The sequence below is a fragment of the Eschrichtius robustus genome, chromosome 13 (genome assembly GCF_028021215.1).
Source record: "Eschrichtius robustus isolate mEscRob2 chromosome 13, mEscRob2.pri, whole genome shotgun sequence".
Lineage (NCBI taxonomy): Eukaryota > Metazoa > Chordata > Mammalia > Artiodactyla > Eschrichtiidae > Eschrichtius > Eschrichtius robustus.
The window spans coordinates 52,623,424-52,637,246 of NC_090836.1; the positions used below are offsets into that span (position 1 = coordinate 52,623,424).

The 13,823-nt window shown below is 39.6% G+C and overlaps 1 pseudogene; it reads left to right on the plus strand.

Moving 5' to 3' along the window:
- The first annotated feature begins 12,509 nt into the window (after nt 1-12,509).
- On the plus strand, nt 12,510-13,290 carry LOC137775820 (gamma-secretase subunit APH-1B pseudogene; annotated as a pseudogene).
- The last annotated feature ends 533 nt before the right edge of the window (nt 13,291-13,823 follow it).

Here is a 13,823-nt window from a genome sequence, read left to right on the forward strand (position 1 = left end):
TGACTGCAGCCCGAGCTTCAGGTTCATAACAGCCTCTGAGACCCTGAGTCAGAAGTAACCACTATGCTGGGTCCAGTTTCCTGACCCTTAGAAGCCATGAGATAATAAATGTTTGTTATTTTAAGCCACTAAGTTTTGGGGTAATTTGTTATGCAGCAATTGATAACTGATGCAACTGCTCAAGGAAATTTAGTAGGTTTGAGGAGTTTGGAGTCATCTAAATCCATCCAATGGCCCTATTCCAGTTCTTAAGCCTCAGTTTTTCCAAACAATATCTTAGCTCTCACATAAAAAGCCTGATGAGCCTCTGAATTAAAATTTTTTAAAAATTTATTTTTTATTAAGGTAACATTGGTTTATAACATTATATAAGTTTCCTGTGTACATTATATTTCGACTTCTGTATACATTAAAGCATGCCCACCACCAAAAAAATTAGTTTTCACCCATCACCATACAGTTGATCCCCTTTACCCATTTCACCCTCCACCTAGCCCCTTCGTCTCTGGTAGCCACTTCTCTGATCTCCATATTTACCTGTTTGTTTTTATTTGGTTTGGTTTGGTCATTAATTATTATTTTGTTTGTTTTTTATTCTGCATCTAAATGTAATCATGTGGTATTTGTCTTTCTCTGTCTTATTTCATTTACATAATATAATCCATTCATGTTGTTGCAAATGGCAAGATTTCAACTTTTTTAATGGCTGAGTAGTATTCCATTATGTATATATCTAATATACATGTATGTGTATGTATATATATATATATATATACCATTTCTTCATTAGCCTTTCATTCCCTGGTGAGCACTTAGGTCATTTCCACATATTGGCTATTGCAAATAATGCCGTGATGAACGTAAGGGTGCATATGTCTTTTCTATTTAGTGTTTTCACATTCTTTGGGTAAATACCCAGAGGTGGGATAGCTGGATCATCTGGTAGTTCTATTCTTAATTTTTTGAGGAATCTCCATACTGTTCTCCATAGTGGCTGCACCAATTTGCATTCCCACCAACAGTGTGGGAGGGTTCCCTTTCCTCCATGTTCTTGCCACCACTTGTTATTTCTTGCCTTTTTGATAATAACCATTCTAACAGGAGTGAGATGATATTTCATCGTGGTTCTGATTTGCATTTACCTAATAATTAGTGATGTTGAACATTTTTTCATGTACCTGTTGGGCATCTGTATGTTTTTGGAAAAATGTCTATTCAGATATCTGCCCATTTTTTAATCAGGTTATTTGTTCTTTTGTTGTTGAAGTTGAGTTCTATGAGTTCTTTATATATTTGGGTTATTAACCCCTTGTTGGGTATATGATTTGCAAATATCTTCTCCCATTTAGTAGGTTGTCTTTTCAATTTGTTGATGGTTTCTTTCCTGTGAGCAGCTTTTTAGTTTGATGTAGTCCCATTTGTTTATTTTTGCCTTTGTTTTTCTTGCCTGAAGAGACATATCCAGAAAAATATTGCTAAAGCTAATGTCAATAAAGCACTGCCTATGTTTTCTTCTAGGAGTTTTATGGTTTCAGGTCTTACATTCAAGTGTTTAATCCATTTTGAGATGAGTTTAATCCATTTTTGTGTATGTTATGAGATAGGTGTTCTAGTTTCATTTTTGGGGTTGTGGCTGTCCCATTTTGCCGACACCATTTATTGAAGAGACTATTCTCTCTCCATTGTAGGTTCTTTGCTCCTTTGTTGTAAATTAATTGTATATGTATGGGTTTATTTCTGGGTTCTCAATTCTGTTCCATTGATCTGTGTGTGTGTGTGTGTGTGTGTGTGTGTGTGTGTGTTTGTGCAAATGCCATGCTGTTTTGATTACTATAGCTTTGTAGTATAATTTGAAATCAGGGAGTGTGTTACCTCTGGATTTGTTCTTGTGTCTCAGGATTGCTTTGGCTATTCAGAGTCTTTTGTGGCTCCATATAAATTTTAGATTTCTTTGTTATATTTCTGTGAAAAATGTCCTTGGGATTTTTTGATAGGGATTTCATTGAATCTGCAGATTGTTTTAGGTAATATGGACATTTTAATAATGACAATTCTTCCATTCCATGAGTATGGAATAGTTTTCCATTTATTTGTGTCTTCTTCAATTTCTTTCAACAATATCCTATAGTTTTCCATGTAAAGGTCTTTCACCTCCTTGGTTAAATTTATCCCTAGGTATTTTGTTCTTTTTGTTGTGATTATAAATGGGATTATTTTCTTAACTTCTTTCTTCCAACTTATTGTTAGCGTATAAGAACACAGCAGATTTTTGTATGTGATTTTGTACCCTGAAACTTTATTATTATTTCTAATAGTTTTTTTGTGTGTGTGTGTGGAATCTGTAGGGTTTCCTATATATAAAACCCTGTCATATGCAAATAGTGATAGTTTTATTTCTTCCTTTCCAATATGGATGTCTTTTATATCTTTTTCTTGTCCAATTGCTCTGGCTAGGACTTCCAATACCACGTTGAATAAGAGCAGTGAAAGTCTTGTTCTTGATTTTGGAGAGATAGCTGTCAGTTTTTCACCATTGAGTATGATGTTAGATGTTATTTTCTCCTACATAGACTTTATTATGTTGAGGTATGTTTCTTCTATATTCATTTTATTGATAGTTTTTATTATAAGGGTGTGTTGAATCTTGTCACATACTTTTTATGTGTTTATCGAGATGATCATATGGTTTTTATACTTCTTTTTGCTAATATGGTGTATCACGTTGATTGATTTGCAGATGTTGAACTATCCGTGTATCCCTGGAATAAATCCTACTTGACGAGAGTGTATAATCCTTTTAATGTATTGTTCTATTCAGTTTGCTAATATTTTGTTGAGGATTTTTACAGCTATGTTCATCAGAGGTATTGGCCTGTCATTTTTTTGTTATATGTTTTTGGTTTTGGTGTCAGGGTAATGTTGGCCTCTTAAAATGAGTTAGGTAACGTTCCCTCCTCTTCAATATTTTGGAAGAGTTTGAGAAGGATAGGTATTAGATCCTTCTTGAATGTTTGATAGAATTCACCTGTGAAGCTATCTGGCCCTGTACTTTTGTTATTGGGAGGTTTTTTGATTACTGATTCAACTCCTTACTAGTAGTTCATCTATTCAAATTTTCTATTTCTTCCTGATTCAGTCTTGGAAGGTTATATGATTCTAAGTATTTGTCCATTTCTTCTAGGTTGTTCAATTTGTTGGCATATAGCTGCTCATAATAGTCTATTATAATCCTTTGTATTTCTGTGATATCCATTGTTATTTCTCCTTTTTCATTTCTGATTTTATTAGAGCCTTTTTTTTTTTTTTCTTAATGAGTTTGGTTAAAAGTTTGTCAATTTTATCTTTCGAAGAACCAGCTCTTTGTTTCACTGATTTTTTTCTATTGTTTTTTTTTGTCTCATTTATTTCACTCTGATCTTTATTATTTCCTTTCTTCTACTGGTCTTGGGCTTCATTTGTTTTTCTTTTGCTAGTTCTTTTAGGTGTAAGGTTAGATTATTTATTCCTCTGAATTAAACTTATATTGTAATTCTGTACTCTTTGGGAACATATTCTGATTTTCAGGTACATGAGCCCTATGGTTTAAGGATATGAGATTTGTTTAGACTAGTTAAAGGAGACTACTGGTTTTATGGCCATGTTTTAAAATAAAAATTAAAAATCTCTTTCCAAGCTCTTCAAGACAGTTGTTGTATTACCCACTCCCACTATAATTGCCAAGCACTCTGGTAAAGCTTTGCTTGCAATAGTTACTTCATTCTAAGAAATCACAGGTGATAAGTTAAGCAATCATTTTGCTAGTACATGAACTACAAATGTCTCACTTTTCATAGTCTCTAGATAATCCCTGTATTCAATCCAATCAGATTAAATAATCAATCCCACATTTCTCTCCTTGAAGGTCTAGTCTCTGCTACTGTTTTGGGTATCTGTGCCAGTCCAGATTTAGTGCAGGAAATAGTAACCAATCTAGGTATTTTAAGCAGAAAGAGATATATCACAGGGAATAAAATCCTTGGCAGGGCTGATGGAATAGAAGTCAGGAAGGACAGATGGAATGATTGACTTTAAGAGCACAATACCATACAACCCTCTCTGCCTCTGGGTTCTGGTAATGACACTCTCTTCGTGCTCTTCAGGACTTGATGGGTAATTGCCACTGTCACTAGCTTCATACTACTGTTTACCCCTTTTTAGTAGTCTCCTTATTAAAACTTTTCTCAGATTTCCCCAGTTTGAATCTGCTGTTTCCTACTGATTCGCAAATCTAATCTTGTAGGTGTTCTAATATGCTAAGTTCTCTTCAATATTACAAATGCTTAAAATAGTAACTATACTAGACCAAACCACTGATTACAAATTTTTTTTCTCGAACTTAACACAAAAGTATTAACATTTTACCTGGAGGTAAGATATACTTACTCGTGAAGACTGCTCTGTGTGGCTGCCTGCACAGTTTCCTGACTGTGGGGGCAGCAGTCATATCAGCTCCTCTCTACTAGGTAGAATCCAGAGTTGGGCGGTGCACACCCAGCACAGTTGCATGTGGTGGCCCGGTGCCTATCAGTAGAATGCTTTTACTATTCCAAGAATATGGAGGTTATCTTCTCAAGCAAATTGAGGCAAAAAAAATCCCAGCACACTGAGGCTGCTGATTGGCTGGAGAATTTTGGCGTGGTCTTAGGTTTGATTTTCTCCTTGCTACTAACTAGTACGAGTTTTTTTTTTTTTTTTTTAATTCCATGCCCTCCAGATAATGTATTCTCACAATGCACATATCCCGGATTCACTTTGAACATTATCTAATTCTGTCTGATTTGAGTCTGAAAATCCCAACCCAGCTTACTTCACCACTTGATTGAATTAAACTAATCTATTTATTCTCGGGTCTTCCTGTCTAAAGCTATCTAAATATCCTCTGATTGAATCCTGGATCTCTCTCTCTCTCTTGTCTTTCTCAGCAACACAACAAGAGAGTGGTTATGAATGAAGGGATGGTGACACAAAATGAGGCTGAAGATGTAGGCAGAGGTCAATCATAAGGAAACAAGCCTTTGAATGGTGTTGTGTTTTTTTTTTCCACAAGGAAATCTATATTTTATTTTATTTTTTTTCAGTTTTATTGAGGTATAATTGACAAATAAAATTGTAAGATATTTATTAATAAAATGTACATTGTGGTGATTTGATATATATACATGGTGAAAGAATTCCCCCAATCTTTAATTAATGCATCTGCCACCACACATATTTGTTTATTTGCTATTATTTTTTGGTGAGAAAATTTTTGTTCTACTCTCTTAGCAAATTTATATTATATATGACAATGTTATCAACTATAGTCACCATATTTTACATTAGATCCTCAGACCTTATTCATCTTACAGTTGAAAGTTTGTACCTTTTTATCAGCCTCTCCCTATTTCTCCCACCCCATAGCCTCTGGCACTATTTTTCTGCTCTCTGTTTCTAAGAGTTTGACTTTTTAAAAAACTTCCACGTATAAGAGATACCACGCAGTATTTATCTTTCTCTGTTTGGATTATTTCACTTAGCATAATGCCCTCAAGGCCCATCTATGTTGTTGCAAGTGGCAGGATTTCCTTCCTTCTTATGGCTGAATTCCATTGTGTAGTGGAATAATGTATATACACACACCACATCTTCTTTATCCATTCATCCATTGATGGGCACGTAGGTTGTTTCCATGTGCTGGCTATTGTGAATAATGCTGCAGTGAACATGGAAGTGCAGATATTTCTTCAATATCTTGTTGTCATTTCCTGTGGATATATACCTAGGCGTGGGATGGCTGAATCATATGGTAGCTCTATTTTTAATATTTTGAGAAACCTCCATACTGTTTTCCATAGTGGCTGCACCAATTTGTATTCCCACTGAGTGTGAGCACGGGTTCCCTTTTCTCCTTATCCTCATTGAAAGGTTTTAAAGAGGAGCCAGTCTTGAATTAGTGTGAGTTTTAAAAAGATCTCTCTGGCTGAGTTACAAAGAATGAATTAGAGGGGCAAGTGTGAATGCAAAGAGAATTAAAAGCCTTTTGCCAGGTTAACATGGAGTTGGGTGCAGATTAGTGTTAGTGGAAAGAAAGACTGGTAGATGGATTGGCAAAGGATTTTGGAAATAAAACTTATGGGGCTTAGTAGTGACTGGATCTAGGGAGTAAGAAAAAAGAAGAGGTAAAGGAAGATCCTTGATGATAGCTGGTAGATTGTTGTGATGTTTATTGAGATGGGGGCACCTTGGGGGTAGGGATGGTGAGGCAGGGGAGGGAGAGCAGGGAAAGACCCCAGGTTCAGTTTGAGGTGTCTGTAAGAAAGTTATTCAAGTGATGATGTTGAGCAAACATAAGATATATGGTCTGAGAGGTTGCTAATGGTAACTGGAGCAGACATGGAGTCCTTAAACTTTTAAAAAATGCAGTCTTTAATGAGTGGGGGTGGGGTGGAGGAAAAATAAAGGTAGAATAAAATGTAACAAAAAATTTTCTATCCATTCATGCTACAGTCATTAAAAGAATACTAACTGAGGGCTCTACTTACACTTGATATTCTAAGTGCTGAGTGAAGTGGTGAACTGAAGTCCCTACTTTCAAAGTGCCTACTCTCAGTGGAAATAAATTCAGAATGTTGAGATTAAATGGCCAATGCTGCCTTCAGAAAGAAATAAACAGATAAAATTTGGTTTTATTTATTTATTTATTTATTTAGACATGTCACATTGATACTGCTTTTTCCATTATTTTGTTGAACTTTTTCTAAGTGCTCTATTGGCCAGTAGTGCTAGTTAATTTCCATAAAATGGTTATATTTATATATCCAGAAATGTTGATTGATAGAGTGTTCTTCTTTTATGTATTCTTTCTTGAACTTTATTAGCATCAAAAGTCCCCTAGATATTACCCACTAGATGAAGAAACACGTCACAAGGAGAGGCTTTTATTGTATGTGTGTAAAGTAACTTTATAACCCAAAATATGCTACGAAAAATCCTTCATATAGCAGTTTTACAAATGTAATTTTAAAATATTCAATAGAATTCTTTCCAAAGATCTTAGTACAGAAAGCTAAATTCTATGGAAAAGTATGCTTTCCTTAAAAATCTATTTAGGTTGAAATCATGGCATACTATGTTTAAAGCAAGGAAAATAACTTTGACAGTAGAAATAGGGTGTTCTTTGTGTTCTAAAATACATTCACATAAATTTTGGAAAACAAGTCATAATTTCATTGAATATATCCAAGTTCTAAAATTCCCTTGTTTGGAAATGTGCAAATTTGCAAATATGAAGTGAAAATTGGGTTGCTTTAGACCAAACAAAATAAATAATCCATGACCCCATCTGAAGGTCTTTGTGAGACAGGCCAACTTTGGGACTTTTATTTATTTATTTTCTTACTATATTTATTTATTTATTTGGTTGCCCTGGGTCTTAGTTGCAGCAGGCAGGCTCCTTAGTTGCGGCTCCAGGGCTCCTTAGTTGTGGCTCTCTGGCTTCTTAGTTGTGACACGTGGGCTCCTTAGTTGTGGCATGCAAACTCTTAGTTGTGGCATGCATGTGGGATCTACTTCCCTAACCGGGGATCGAACCCAGGCCCCCTGCATTGGGAGTGTGGAGTCTTACCACTGTGCCACCAGGGAAGTCCCCCAACTGTGGGACTTTTAATGTAATAGTGCTATATTGCTGATTATTGCTGATAATATTAATTGTTGACTATTAAGTTGTCAATAACAGTTGGGCAGGGAGGGATTCATTCTGCTCAGGCAAATCAAGATGCTAAATAAACATTTACTGAGTGCACAGGGTCTTGAGCTACAAAGATAAAAAGACTCAAAAGCTCTTAATGCAGAGAAAATTTCTTTCCTCAGTATCTGTCTAGGAAACATACATGGGTCCTAACGTGTTATATATGGTACGCATGGCTGGGAACACTCACCAATATCCACCCATTCCTACCTGTTTTAGCAACATGGCTTACTTTTTCAGGTTTGCACAATCCTTTTGTTTAGCATTGCTGAGAAGTGCAATGTCATATTAACAAATTTTCTAATAGTTTGGATAACATGTTTAGTCATTATATTAGTGAGTGTTCTTTTAAGCACATAGAAATTACTCTTTGTATCTGAATATAGGAGATTAGAGGTTTCCCACCTGTCAGATGGGATAGGGAAGGGCAGATCAAGAGGCTCACTGCCAATAATCTCAGCCAGCAACATTGCAGTGGGTGGTCCCCAGGTGCTGTGTGCTTCTCATCCATCATCTGCTCAGCATCTGCCTGCTACTGCCAGTAGAGAGTGATGGTCTCTTCTTCCCTTCGGAATCTCTCCAAGTGCCCCATTTCAATTCTCATGGTCCCATTCTTTCCCAGTCAACACCCTAACTTTTACAAAAGATGCTTGACAAACTTCACTATGAGTTCAACTTTCATAGTTATCCAGCCAACGATAGGATCATATTTTGGTTTTGATTTTCAGATATCTCAACCCTGTAGCTACAAGAAATAAAAGGTTCTTTCAGGACAGTCCGAAAGGCTCTTTGGTTCTCTGACTTCTTGAGAATTTTAAAGTTTTCCTTCTGTAAGCTGCAGTGTTATGTATTCAGTCAGCTCTCTAGTCCCTGTCATCAGACTTCCTACTCGAACATTCTATTGCAATAGTCCTTTAGTCTTTCAACACTGAGTTCTCTCTAGATACTTAAGTCTAGGCAACTAGAAGTGGAAATTTTAGGAATGATTTTGTCATTGCATGTTGTGCACCAAAAAATGCACTTTTTACTAGCAATGAGGTTATTACGTCTTTTTTTTTTTTTAAAAAACACTCTGTTTAATTTTATTTATTTATTTATTTATTTATGGCTGTGTTGGGTCTTCGTTTCTGTGCGAGGGCTTTCTCCAGTTGCGGTGAGCGGGGGCCACTCTTCATCGCAGTGCGCGAGCCTCTCATTATCACGGCCTCTCTTGTTGCGGAGCACAGGCTCTAGACGCGCAGGCTCAGTAATTGTGGCTCGTGGCCCTAGTTGCTCCGCAGCATGTGGGATCTTCCCAGACCAGGGCTCGAACCCGTGTCCCCTGCATTGGCAGGCAGATTCTCAACCACTGCGCCACCAGGGAAGCCCCGGTTATTATGTATTTTAAATTCATTTAGATTGTAGAACAAAGTGCAGATTCTCTTATTTGAGGTTCTATTTTACTGAAACTGCTGCCAATACTAAACGTTCTAAGAGCCAGAGTTTGGTCATTAAAGCCGAAACCACTCTGTATATTTCAAGCATGAAGTGTTTTAAAAGAGGAAATTAAAGACCTACAAACCATCTGAAAGGCTAGGGGATCAGAATCAGAGAAGCCATTTCTGAGAGTCCCATCCCGAAACACTGAAATGGGTGGATCTTAAGAGCTCACTAAGACACCACTGTGAATCCTATATCTGCTGACTCTCTGTGTGAGGGGTTGGCAAACTATGGCCATGGGAAAAATCTGGCCTGCCACCTATTTTTGTACAGTGTGGGAGCTAAGAATAGACTTATGCTTTTAAATCGTTGAAAAAAAAACAAAAGCAGAATAATATTTTGTGACATGTGATGATTACATGGAATTTAATTTCAGTGTCCATAAATAAAGTTTATTGGAACATAGCTATACTCACTTGTTTATATATTGTTTATGGCTGCTTTTGCTTTACAGTGACAGAGTTTAGTAGTTGTGAGAGAGAATGTTTGGCCTGCAAAGACTAAGCTATTTACTGTCTAGCCCTTTACAGGAAAAGTTTGTTGATTCTTCGTCTGTGCATCTGACTGAAAGTTCTTCTGCCAAATATAGCTTCTCTTTCTCTTCTGCTTTCCAAGTTTCATGAAAATGTCTCTCATTGGCAAATCCTCATAATCATATGGGGAAAGTAATTTTGAGAAATGTCACTCTTGGGTTCTCTGGATGGCAAAGAAGCAGTAATACTGAGTTGACAACAAACAATTGAGAATAATCACAGTATGGTTGGTAATCCCCAAGGCCACTTTTGGGTTAAATGATTAGCAAGAAGGACTCACAGAACTCAGAAAAGCTGTTATATTCACTTCTATGGGTTATTATAGCAAAGGGATACAGCTGAAAAGCAGCAGAAGTAAAAGGTTCATAAGGCAGAGTCCAGGAGAGACCAGACATAAGTTTCTAATGTCCTCTCCCAGTAGAGATACACAGACAGTGTTTAATTCTCCCAGCAGTGACACGTCACAACACACATGAAATACCTTCTGCCAGGGAAGCTCAACCAAACCTTGGTGTCCATGGTTTTTATTGGGGGTTGGTCACATTGGCATGGTTGATTGCCCATATGGGTGGCCTTATTTACTCAATCTCGAACTCCTCCAAGGGTCAAGCGATTACTACATGGCACACGGCCCCACCATAAATAAATATGCATTGTCAGTATAAATTATCTGGAGTGGTCCAAGTTCCCAGAAAAACAGAAATACTCTTATTAGGCAGGATGTTGCAAAGTCTTAGAGATTATCTCTCAGGAACTGAGACAAGGACCAAAGTTTTCTTTGGAATGTGCAAGATTTGGACAACCCAGGCCTGCTGAGATAATCCTTTGTTCCACCCATAGACTCACTGAAATCTGGATCTCTAGGAACCTCAGAGATTATCCAATTAAACCTCCTTTTTGATAGGTGAAAATATAGAGGCTTTGGAATCAAATAGATGTGGTTTAAATCCCAATTTCATCGCTTACAAGCTGTGTGGCCTTGGAAAAGTTATCTAACTTCTTAAGGCCCAGTTTTTTCCTCACAGATTCATAGTTTATAGGATTATAATAAGGACCAAGTGGCAAGGAAAATTCTTAAGTCAGACTAGTGGTCAAAACGTGGTGGATATAGGCACAAGAGACACGCTCTTTATCTTTCCGATTCAATCTACAACTAGTAGAACATCCGTAACTCAGCAAAGATTCCTCAGCCAAGGTGTTCCAACACCCCAGGATGCCAGAGAGATCCACACATCTGTACATGTGAGGTTGGGGGATTGGGGCACACAGAAGAGGCAGAACTGGGGGAGCAAGGAGGCAGTGCCTGTGACGCTGGCCCCCGGCCATGGAAGCTGAGCCGCAGCCCCAGGGAACTGGTAGCAGCAGACGAGCAGGCGCCCGTGACTGTGGCCTCCTGGCCACAGTGGCACCCATGGCCGCAAGGAGCCCGGCGGCAGTGGCGGCAGGGCCAATGACCCTGGTCCTTCCAGCCACCGTGGTGCCCGAGACTCCAGAATCCCCAGCCGTGACAGCAGCGCCTGCGATCCCGACAACCCCAGATGCAGAGAAGGCACCCCTAACCCTTGTTCCCTCCCCACCTCCCTCCCCCGGCCACAGTGGCCATGCCCACAGCCCAGGTGACCTTGGGCATGGTGGAGGTGCCTGCCATCCTGGTGCCGTCAGAGGCAACGTCAGTGGCAGCAACAACACTGGCAGGAGCAAGGCACCAGCGATCCCGGGAGCATAAGCGCCGGCAACACCCCTGGCAGAGGCGCTGGAGAGCGGAAGGTGCCGATTCTCAAATACAGCCGGAGGCAACTCAGGGAAGAGAAACCGAAAGCTTGTGCTGTAGTACCACCGACTGAAAAAAAGAGAAAGTCCTCTAATTATCAACCTGGTTATTTTTATTTTTTTTTACTAAATTTATTTATTTATTTATTTATTTTTGGCTGTGTTGGGTCTTCGTTTCTGTGCGAGGGCTTTTCTCTAGTTGCGGCGAGCGGGGGCCACTCTTCATCGCGGTGCGCGGGCCTCTCACTGTCGCGGCCTCTCCTGTTGCGGAGCACAGGCTCCAGACGCGCAGGCTCAGTAGTTGTGGCTTACGGGCCCAGTTGCTCCGCGGCATGTGGGATCTTCCCAGACCAGGGCTCGAACCCGTGTCCCCTGCATTGGCAGGCAGATTCTCAACCACTGCGCCACCAGGGAGGCCCGTAACCTGGTAATTTTTAGAATCAAAGTAAACAAAGCTTCACCTAACAAGAAAGATGTGCACTACTTCAAATGTGTTGTCAGAGAAACAACTTACCAGGCACCATGAAAACCCATAGTAACACAGTATGACAAAAAGAAAACGACAGTTCTCCTGAAACCAAACTTAAAGTCATGATGAAGTATTGTGATCTAACTGATAGAGAATTCGAAATAGCTGTTGTGAAGAAACTCAACAAGATAAAAGAAAACTCAGAAAGGCAGTTCAGTGAGTTCAGGAGTAAAATTAATGAACAGAAGGAATATGTTACCGAGGAGGTAAATGCTAAAAACCCCAGAAGTTCTGGAGCTAAAGAACTCAATAAACGAGATGAAGAATGCATTGGAAATAGAGCAGATGATATGGAAGAGAGAATTCACCAGCTTTAAGAAAAAATCTAGCAACAGAACCCGCCTCTGCCCCTCCACTCTGCCCTGCGCCTTTGCCCGCAGGCTCAGCTCTGTCAGTGCTCAGTGCCCCTGCGTTCCCCCCAGGCCCCCGGGTGATGGCCTTGACAGTGGCCATGTTCTTGGGCTGCGCCTTCATGGCCTTCGGTCCTGTGCTAGCCCTCTACATCTTCACCGTCACCGCTGGGCCCTTGCACATCATCTTCCTCATCATCAGAGCTTCTGGTTGGTGTCTCTGCTGCTTTCCTCCCTTGTTTGGTCCATGGCAGCAATCACTGCTGACAACAAAGATGAACCAATACAGAAATATCTGCTGATCTTTGGCACGTTAGTCTCAGTCCTTATCCAAGAAATGTTCCAGTTTGCATATTACAAACTTTTAAAAAAAGTCAGTGAGGGTTTGAAGAGCATAAACCCAGATGACATAGCACCCTCTATGCGATTGCTGGCTTATGTTTCTGGCTTGGGCTTTGGAATCATGAGGGGAGCATTTTCCTTTGTAAATATGCTGTCTGACTCCTTGGGGCCGGGCACAGTGGGCATTCATGGAAACCCTCCCCAGTTCTTCCTAAATTCAGCTTTCATGACGTTGGTGATCATATTGCTGCATGGGTTCTGGGGCATTCGTGTTTTTTGATGGCTGTGAGAAGAAAAAGTGGTATGCCCTTTTGTAGTTCTTCCCACCCATCTGCTGGTGTCAGCCCTGACCTTCATAAATCCTCGTTGTGGATTAAATCTGGTGTCAGCATACATCATCCTGGTGCTCAGGGGCATCTGGGCATCCTTTGCTTCTGGAGGCAGTTGCCATGCCAAAGCCTGAAACTCTGCCTGCTCTGCCAAGACAAGGGCTCCCTCCTCTTCAACCTGCGCTCCAGATAACCTGTGAGAACCAGCACTTACCAAACACTAAGCTGCCTCTTGAGAGAAGCACAGCTGTGCCTTTTTCTAAAAATCCCTTTTCCTGGTGGGGGTTAGAAAAAACAAAATTATCTGGATACAATATGGCTTTCATGCAACAGCTTTCTGAAAGGGATACATCAGTGGTGTACAGACTGACTGCATGTTAGAATCACCTGGGGAAACATAAAGAATACTGATTTCTGGGCTCCACCCTCCAGATTTAATTCATCTGGGCATTTGGTAATTTTTAAAGCTTCCTAGATGACTTCGATGTGCAGCAAGGTTGAGAGCCATCGATGTCCAAATAGGAACTTCCTGATAACACTGTAACTGAATAAGAATCAGATGTTTAGCTATCTCCTAACTCAACTTGTGCTTAGCAAGCAAGTATCTGAATGTCAAATCCTGGTTAGCCTTTGTCTTTTGAAGTTCTGAAGTGACAAAAGGCTAAAGGGCTATCATCTCTGTGAACTGTTTTCCCATGCTTCACTTGTACCCTGTTTTGTGAGAAC